This window comes from Thamnophis sirtalis, unplaced genomic scaffold (genome assembly GCF_051295495.1).
Source record: "Thamnophis sirtalis isolate CommonGarterSnake01/CBP01778 unplaced genomic scaffold, rThaSir2_p1.2 scaffold_4, whole genome shotgun sequence".
In the NCBI taxonomy this organism is placed as follows: Eukaryota; Metazoa; Chordata; class Lepidosauria; order Squamata; family Natricidae; genus Thamnophis; species Thamnophis sirtalis.
Window position 1 is genome coordinate 59693555 of NW_028261384.1, and position 8665 is coordinate 59702219.

The 8665-nt window shown below is 46.8% G+C and overlaps 1 protein-coding gene across 5 annotated transcripts in view; it reads right to left on the minus strand.

Moving 5' to 3' along the window:
* Positions 1–8665, minus strand: part of MYRIP (myosin VIIA and Rab interacting protein) — a 236258-nt gene that overhangs the window by 157054 nt on the left and 70539 nt on the right. The window lies entirely within an intron of this gene.

The window sequence follows — 8665 nt, forward strand, 5'->3', positions numbered from 1 at the left end:
GCCTCAGAGCACTATTTCGCACATAGTTCACGCATTCCACTACAATTTTTAATACTTCTGCCAGTTTTGGAGGCAAGGTTTTTGTTGCCAACGCATGCCTGTGCAGAATACAATGCGTAACAATGATGTGTGGTGCATCGGCTTTCACTAGCGCACCAAAACCAGACTTTCTTCCCAGCATGGCTGGAGCTCCGTTCGAACAAACTGCAGAAACCATATCCCACGAAGGATTGTTGTCTTTGAAGAAGTCATCCACAAGTTTCTTCACATCGGCTGCCTTAGTTGTTGTTGTAAGAGGCTTACAAAATAAAAAATCTTCCTTTATCACGTCGTCTTTCACATAGCGCACGAATACTGCAAGCTGGCTTAGATTGGAAACGTCTGTGGTCTCGTCGAGTTGAAGGCTGAATTTTGCTGGGCTTGAAATCAGATCTGCAACTACTTGAGCCAAGATGTCTTTGCTCATGTCCTCTATTCTGTCGCTGATGGTGTCATTTGAAAGAGGAATTTGGGATAACTTAACTTCAGCCGCTTTTCCCAGCATGATATTCACCATCTTCAACACAGCTGGTTTTATGAGTGTTTCAGCAATGGTGTATGGTTTGCCCTGCTTTGCGATCAGGTAAGCAACTTCGTACGATGCTGTGAGGATCGGTTTGTTGGTGGGTACAAAGCCGAGAACAGGCAGAGTAGCCTTTTCATTGAATCTAGCTCTCTTCACCTTGAATTCAGCGAGCGTTGTGTTCTTGTATTTTCCATGCAGTTTAAGGAAGCGTTCTCTTAGTTTTGCCAGTGCTAGACTAGAATAGCTCAACTTGGCATTGCAAATCATGCAGTTAGGACGCTGACTCCCATCACGTTCCGTTATACATGTGAATCCATATTGTACATATTCGTCCGACCACTTTCTTTTTTTGCTCGATATAGTTAGTATGAAGGGATTAAAATATTAAGAAAGAAATCACACGACGTACCATCATGACAATTACAATTCGACTACTGGGTGCACAAAATTCCCTGCAGCACAGATAGGCCAAGCAATGTGGCGTTATCACCTGCAGCCAATGATGGACAAGCATGGCATGTCATCACGAATCATATGAGTCGGGTGTGTGTCTTGACCTCCGCCGAACCCACGAGACTGACTCACTGAACCCCTGGTGTTCGATTGAACCCAGGTTAAGAACCACTGAGTTAGACATAAAAATTATATATCCCACATGGCTACCATAAACATCCCTCCAGAGATGTTGGGACCTTCAGTCTTCCAGTGACAGGAAACCAGTTGTAAAGTTGTAAAACTCAGTTGTTTCAGATGTAGCTAATGATTTAACTCCGAGGCTCCCCTCCTCCCAATTGAATGGCAGTATCACTTTTAGGGATGTGACATGCTGCCGTTCTTTAGAAAAAGGAGAGATTCACCTGTGAAAAAATAGGAAAACATATTGCATCATAGTATTTTAACAAGGTTTATTAGGGTATTGGGAGTGAAATTTTTTCAATAGAGCAGGGGCCCTAACGTGGTGTTTTTCTACCCATTCATTTTGGGCTGAAGGTAAATGCTTCCAAGAAACTAAGTATTGGGTTTTACCCCTGTGGGTCCTAGAAACTAGGATTTCCTTAATTTCAAAATGTTGTTCGCCTTCTATCATGATAGGAACAGGAGGAATAGGTGCATGTGGTCTGAGTTGTGAGATTACTTCTCGTTTGAGTAAACTAATACGAAACACTGGATGGACTTTCCTGAGTGTCTTTGGCAGGAGTAATTCTACTGTTACAGGGTTGATAACTTTGGTGATGGGGAAAGGTCCGTGCCAACTCAGTGAAGCAGTTGACATGATGTGCCAGTGCCTGGAGGCTGTCAGGGTCCGGATGGGGGTTAACAAGCTTGCGCTCAATCCAGACAAGACCGAGTGGCTGTTGTGTTTCCCTCCCAAAAATTTGGCTAGTATTCCATCACTCAGGCTGGGGGGTGAAATTTTACGCCCCTCAGACAGGGTTCGCAATTTGGGAGTCCTCTTGGACCCACAGCTGACCTTAGAACATCATTTGTCGGCTGTGACCAGGGGGGCATTTGCCCAGGTTCGTCTGGTGCACCAATTGCATCCCTACCTGAACCGGGAGGCACTCACAACAGTCACTCATGCCCTCGTGACCTCAAGATTGGACTACTACAATGCGCTCTACATGGGGCAGCCCTTGAAGACCATTCGGAGACTTCAGCTCGTCCAGAATGCAGCCGCACGAGCGATTGTGGATGCACCTAGGTATACCCACGTTACACCTATCCTCCGCGAGCTGCACTGGTTACCGATTGGTCTCCGGATACGCTTCAAGGTGCTAGTCGTCACTTATAAAGCCCTTCATGGTATTGGACCTGGGTACTTGAGACCACCTGCTGCCAATTACCTCCCAAAGACCCATTAGATCACACAGATTAAGCCTTGTCCGGGTTCCGTCTACTAGCCAATGTCACCTGGCTACTACCCGGGGGAGTGCCTTCTCTGTGGCGGCTCCGGCCCTTTGGAACGAGCTCCCCACAGAGATTCAGACCCTCATCTCTCTCCAGGCCTTCCGAAAAGCCGTTAAAACCTGGCTGTGTCGGCAGGCCTGGGGTCGATGAGTTCTCTTCCCCTCTCGAATCGTGTGGCTGTTGGTTGTTTTAAATTCCCTGTACTTTTTGTTGTAGTTCTTGTGTTTCCCTTCCCCTCCTTTGGGTTTGTGCACCGCCCTGAGTCCCGCCGGGAATAGGGTGGCATATAAATAAAATGAACCTTGAACCTTGAAATGTGGCCCTAATTTCTTTGATGGTTGCAATGACTTCAGGAATTTTGTTGATAGGTATACCCTATCTCCAACATGGAAGGGTTTGGGATTTACTTTTTTTTTGTCAGCTTGAGTTTTGAAAGCCTCTCTAGCTTCCTGTAATGCTAATCTAACCACTGGCCATGTGTTTCGTAGGTTGTCTATCCATTCTTTTAGTGAGGGGATAGTGGGTTCCTCTGTGGGTAGTACAGGCATGGGGTTGAAATCCTGGCCTGTTGCTACTCTAAAAGGGATGAACCTAGTGCTTGAGTGTACAGTGTTATTGAAGGCCACTTCTGCAAAAGGTAAAAGATCAACTCAGTTGTCCCGTTGAAAATTAATAAAACATCTTAGGTATTGTTGTAAAACCATGTTCCAATTTTCAGTTTGACTATTGGTACACAGATGGTGACTGGAGCTCAGTCCTTGGGTGGTGCCCAGTAAGTTTCAGAATGCTCCCCAAAATTTTGAGTTGAATTGGACCCCTCTGTCGGAGATGATTCTTTGTGGGGCTTCTTGAAGGCGATAAATATGTATCAGGAATAACTTGGCTAGACTTTTGGCAGTTGGGATCCTTTGGCACGATATAAAATGTGTCCGTTTTGAAAATAAGTCTGTTACGATCCAAATGACAGTATTCCCTGCACTTTCTGGTAGTTCGACAATAAAATCCATAGCTATCTCCTTTCAGAGGGCTGAGGGCTCGGCTACCTTCTGTAACAGTCCTGGCATTTTGCCTTGTCGTCTTTTGGCTGCCGCACAAATTGGACAGCTGGCTACATAGCTCTCTATGTCCTTTTTTAGTGATGGCCACCAAAATTGCCTTTTAATTAGATGTAAAGTTTTTACAAAACCAAAGTGTCCTGCTAGTTGGGAGTCGTGGCACCTTTCCATTAAGTACAGTCTTTGGCTGGCTGGAACATACAACTTCCCTCCCACCCAAGCTCAGTTATCTTTCATCAGGCAGCTGTCTTTGTGGCTCAAAAACCATTCGTCAGTGGTTAAAGCTTGTTTAAAAGTTTGGGTGGTGTCATTGTCCTCTAGAGTGTCTTGTTTTCCCTGGGATCTGGTGGTTACTCTAGCAGCTAGTTGATTGTCTTGTATCATGGGTTTGATTACGTTTGGCTTCATAATATCGTATTGTGATTTACTGGATAGTGCATCTGCCAGGAAATCCCCCTCCGCCGGAGGTATCTGAGCATAAATTCAAACCTATTAAAGACCCCATCGTACTTGTTTTGGAGAGAGTTTCCTTGGGGTGTTTAGGGCTTCTAAATTTTTAGGATCCGTCCAGACTTCAAAAGGGATCTTACTCCTCTCCAGGTTAAAAGAGCCCATCAAACTGCATAAGCCTCTTTCTCCCAAATGGCCTTTGCTCAGATTCATTCAATGTTTAGGATGTGTAAGCACATGGTTGTAATTGGTCTTCCTCATTTTTCTGAAGTAAGATGGCTCCGATCGCCACATCACTAGCATCTGCTTGTATGATGAACGGTTTCTCTGTGTCTGGGTGCTTTAGGATCGGTTCTGCCGAAAACAGCCTTTTAAGTTTTTCAAATGCTGTTTGGCATTCCATTGTCCAGTTCAAAGGCTGCTTCGGTTTTAGGTTTCCCTCCCCCTTCATTTTTAAGAGCTTGGTGATGGGGAGAGCAATTTGGGCGAAAAAGGGATAAATTGCCGGTAAAAGTTTGCAAATCCCAGGAAGCTTTGCAACTGTTTGCGTGTTCTGGGTGGTTCCCAGTCAAGTACCGATTGCTCTTTCGAAGGATCCATTTCTATGCCCTGGTGTGAAATGCGGTATCCTAAGTAATCAATTTTTTCTTGGTGGAATTCACATTTGGAGAATTTAGCATAAAGTTTTGCAGAGCGAAGTTTGTTCAGAACCGCCCGGACTAGTTTTACATGTTCTGCCTTGGTCACAGAATCTAATAAAATGTCATCAATATAGACTATGCAGCCCTTATATAGATGCTCCCGCAACACTTTGTTTATTAATTGAATAAATACTGCATGGGCCCCTTGTAGCCCAAATGGTAGCACTTTGAATTGGTAGCATCCAAGAGGGGTGTTAAATGCCATTTTCCATTCATCTCCCTCCTTAATCCTGTAAGCCTCCCTTAAATCCAGCTTTGAAAAAATTCTCCCTTTGGCTAGGTGTGCTAGCATATCCTTCATGAGAGGGAGGGAATATACATTTGCCATACTGATTGAATTTAAATTTCTAAAATCAACACATAAGTGTTTGGAGCTATCTTTTTTCCTCTCTAAACAACACTGGGGCTGCAACTTTTGGTCGGGCTGGTTCAATGAAACCCCTTGCTAGGTTTTTTTCAATGAATGCCCTCAGTTCTTCCAGCTCCCTTAGAGACATACTATACATCTTGGGTTTAGGGAGTTTGGCTCCGGGTAGGATTTCTATCGCACAGTCAGTGGAGCGATGAGGTGGAGGCTCATCAGATGCTTTTCGCTAAAAACCTCAGCCAAGTCCTTATATTCTTTGGATATACCCTGGGTTGGCATAGCGTAAGCAGACATTGCTGTTTCTAGGTGCTCTGCCTCCTCAGTTTCTTTGTCTGGATTCTCAGCAAAAGTCACGTGCATCTTATGGTGCCTTACTTCCAATTAATTTTGGGGTTCCATTTTTTCAGCCATGCAAGTCCCAGAACTAGTGGCCATTCCATGCCAGGCGCCACTATAAATGTAAACATTTCCTTGTGGCTTCCAATGCCTATCTGTAGAGGCTCAGTGGCAAATGAAACTGGCTCCCGCCCTGCTATTGACCCATCTAGTTGGCAAAAAGCTATGGGGTGTTTCAGCTTCCTTACATTAATCCTCAATTTCCTTACCAGGGTTGGGCTGATCAAACAGCGGGTGCACCCCGAATCCACTAAAGCTGAGATTTTCATTCCCCTCTCCCAGATAAACAGTCTTAGGGGGAGGGTAAGCAGTTTAATTGGTTTGCTTATCAGTGGTTCAACCTCTGGATGGCTTCCAGATGAGTATGGTTCCTCCTGCTGTGAAGCTGGGATTTCCTCCTCAAAGAAGGGAGGGGGTGGAAATTCTACGGTCTCCCTACTCCTCAGGGCCATCTCCTTTCCGTGCTGGCCATGTTTCGTAGGTTTTACCCCCAATGGGCGATCTGGTTTCTTAGCTAGTGCCTGAGAATGGCATTCTGCAGCTCAGTGCCCCGCTTTTCCACACTTGAAACAGACTAAGAATTTCGGAGAAGATGCCATTTGCGGTTTAAAAGGTTCTCATTTCCATTGGGGTGGGGATTTCTTCTACATTTATCCTGCCCGATATTGATTTCTGGCCATGTCGATCTCTGCCTCTTCAGCAATAAGATACCACTCATGTAGATGGGTTGGGGCACCTCAGGCCACACAAGCATTGTAGAGTTCATCACTCAGCCCATCCTTGAACCAACTTACCAGGATAACCTCTGGCCAGTTGACATGACATGCCACGTCTCGGAATTATTCGGTATACTCAGCCACTGGCCAGCATCCCTGCTACACAATTTTAATGCAGTCACATGCTTTGTGGTCTGCAAGGGGGTCCTCGAACCGTCGTCGCAGGGCCATCATGAGCGGATCAAAGTCCTGCAGTTCTGGTGCATCGGCGTCATGTAAAGTCACCATCCATCTGGCAGCAGCTCCTTTCAGGGCTAGGATGAACACTCAAACTCTGGCTCCTTGCGTTCGAAAGTCACACCCATATTCTTGCATGTAGGTGAGCACTTGTGCCACAAGGAATCCCAATTTTTTTGGGTTCCCATCAAATTTTACCCCCAAGAAAGGAGTTTTCCTTTCTAACTGCAGGTTTCGGGGTTGGTTCGGAGTGGCCCCCAACCCATGTGTCAACTGGGGGGAGGGTTTTCTGGGTTCCTAGCTGTTGCTGCTGTGCCATCAGCTTGATTAGCAGGGACCAGGTGGGGGTTGTTCCTCTGGTGTCACCCCTGTTTGCTGCCCTTCCAACGCTTCTTGGTTGCCGGTCTGGCTCCCCCCGGATGTTGAGATTTCCCAAAATTTCCATCACCAACTGGGTTACATGCCTCTTCAGAGGATCCTCTCTCAGCGCGGCTTCATTTAGCTCCTTCTGATCAGAGGGGGCTTCTAACTCCAATTTCCACCCTGGTTTTCGGCTACCTCGGGTAAGAGTGACTCCCCTGGTCGTCTCTTCCCAGCCGTCTTTTGTCCCGATTCCGATTGACCAACGGGGCTTTTTGGGGTCCTCCAAGCTCACTCCATTTTCTCCGCCAGGATACAAGGAGCAGGTCTCTGGTTGTGAAGGGGTTTCCATCTCCCTCAGGCAGTCAGTTTCCCCTTGCTCACTGTTATGCTCAGATATGATTTGCTGGGTCCTCTTAGTAGAGTAACAATGTTTCTCTCCTGGTTGATCACTTTGCAGAGAGATGCTGCTTTATGTAATGGCTCCTCTCCTCACTTGAGAAAGTAAAGACTCTTGAAATGGATTGTTTCAAAAGGAACCTTTAATCAAGCAGGATGGAAACAATTAGAAGCAAAGCAGCATCTGAAAACCTTTAGGCTATGCAAATGGAATTAAGCTGATAATGACCCCTCCCCTTTGTCCGAATGCAGATTCTGACCAATACACAAGTGTGAAGATGCTTGCTTAACTCTTCTACCTTGGGAGTCAATAAAGCACACGTTCCCATGGCTATCTCTAGTTAGACATAAAAATTATATATCCCACATGGCTACCATAAACATCCCTCCAGAGATGTTGTGACCTTCAGTCTCCCGGTGACAGGAAACCAGTTGTAAAGTTGTAAAACTCAGTTGTTTTAGATGTAGCTAATGATTTAACTCTGAGGCTCTCCTCCTCCCAATTGAATGGCAGTATTACTTTTAGGGATCTGACAGATAAACAATATTTACATACCTTTCTAAAGAGATAACTAAATGCCAAAAAGTAAACCAAAAGATCAAAGTCCAGTTGCCTCCTGAAAAAAAGCATCTTTGGGACATTCATACAGATGGAGACATTTGCATAAATAAGCCATGCGCAAGGAACATGACCGCCTGAGTCTTATCGCTCCGGTTTCTGGGGAAGAAACACCTAAAAAGGTATGGAGCCGAGGGTTGAGGACTGAAATAGAAGGGTTAGAATGCAAGAACAAAATAGAGGGGATTCGGTGAGGCAGCTCATGGAGGACAATATTGCTTCTGGAAGAGCTGTTCTCAGAAAACGCTACCGATCCTGCAACTATCCCACCAGCTCAGGTCACCATCTTACCGGCTTTAATCATCACGACTGCCGTTTGGGGCGCCGACCTGGCTTTGTCGTGTCGGAGGGACCACCGGTTCATCGCTGTCCCATCTGTCGATGTTCCATCTGTCTCCAGCCACCGTTCCATCTGCTTTGGTCTGTTTTGGTCATCGTAGCTGGCCCTGCTGCATTGGGGCAGCTGCCGACCTGCCGCCACCCCACCTGCTCCAGTCGCCTGCTCCAGCCGCCGCAGCCGCTGCTCTCTTTGTTTGAGCCACCGCGGCTTGGCCTGCTGCTTGGAGGAGACTGCCCACTTGCCGACCGCTGTTTCATTCGCATTAGCCGTCGACCTACCACTGCTGTCTTAGGGGGCAGCCAACTTGCCGCTGTTTAGCCCACCCGGCCACCGCGACCGCCGTCCCATCGCCGCCAGCCCGGCTTTGCCACTTCGGGGGCACTGGGTCATGCCGTTGTGCCGCCCTGCCACCCATTGAGCCTTGGAGCTGGAGAAGCCTGCGTTGGTGTGACCTGGAGCTGGAGCTGGGTGGCTGGCCTTTCTGCCGCCGCCATTCCATCTTGGATGCAGCTCCCCCACCCTCCCTCTTCTTCTTCACTGTGGCGTTGGTTT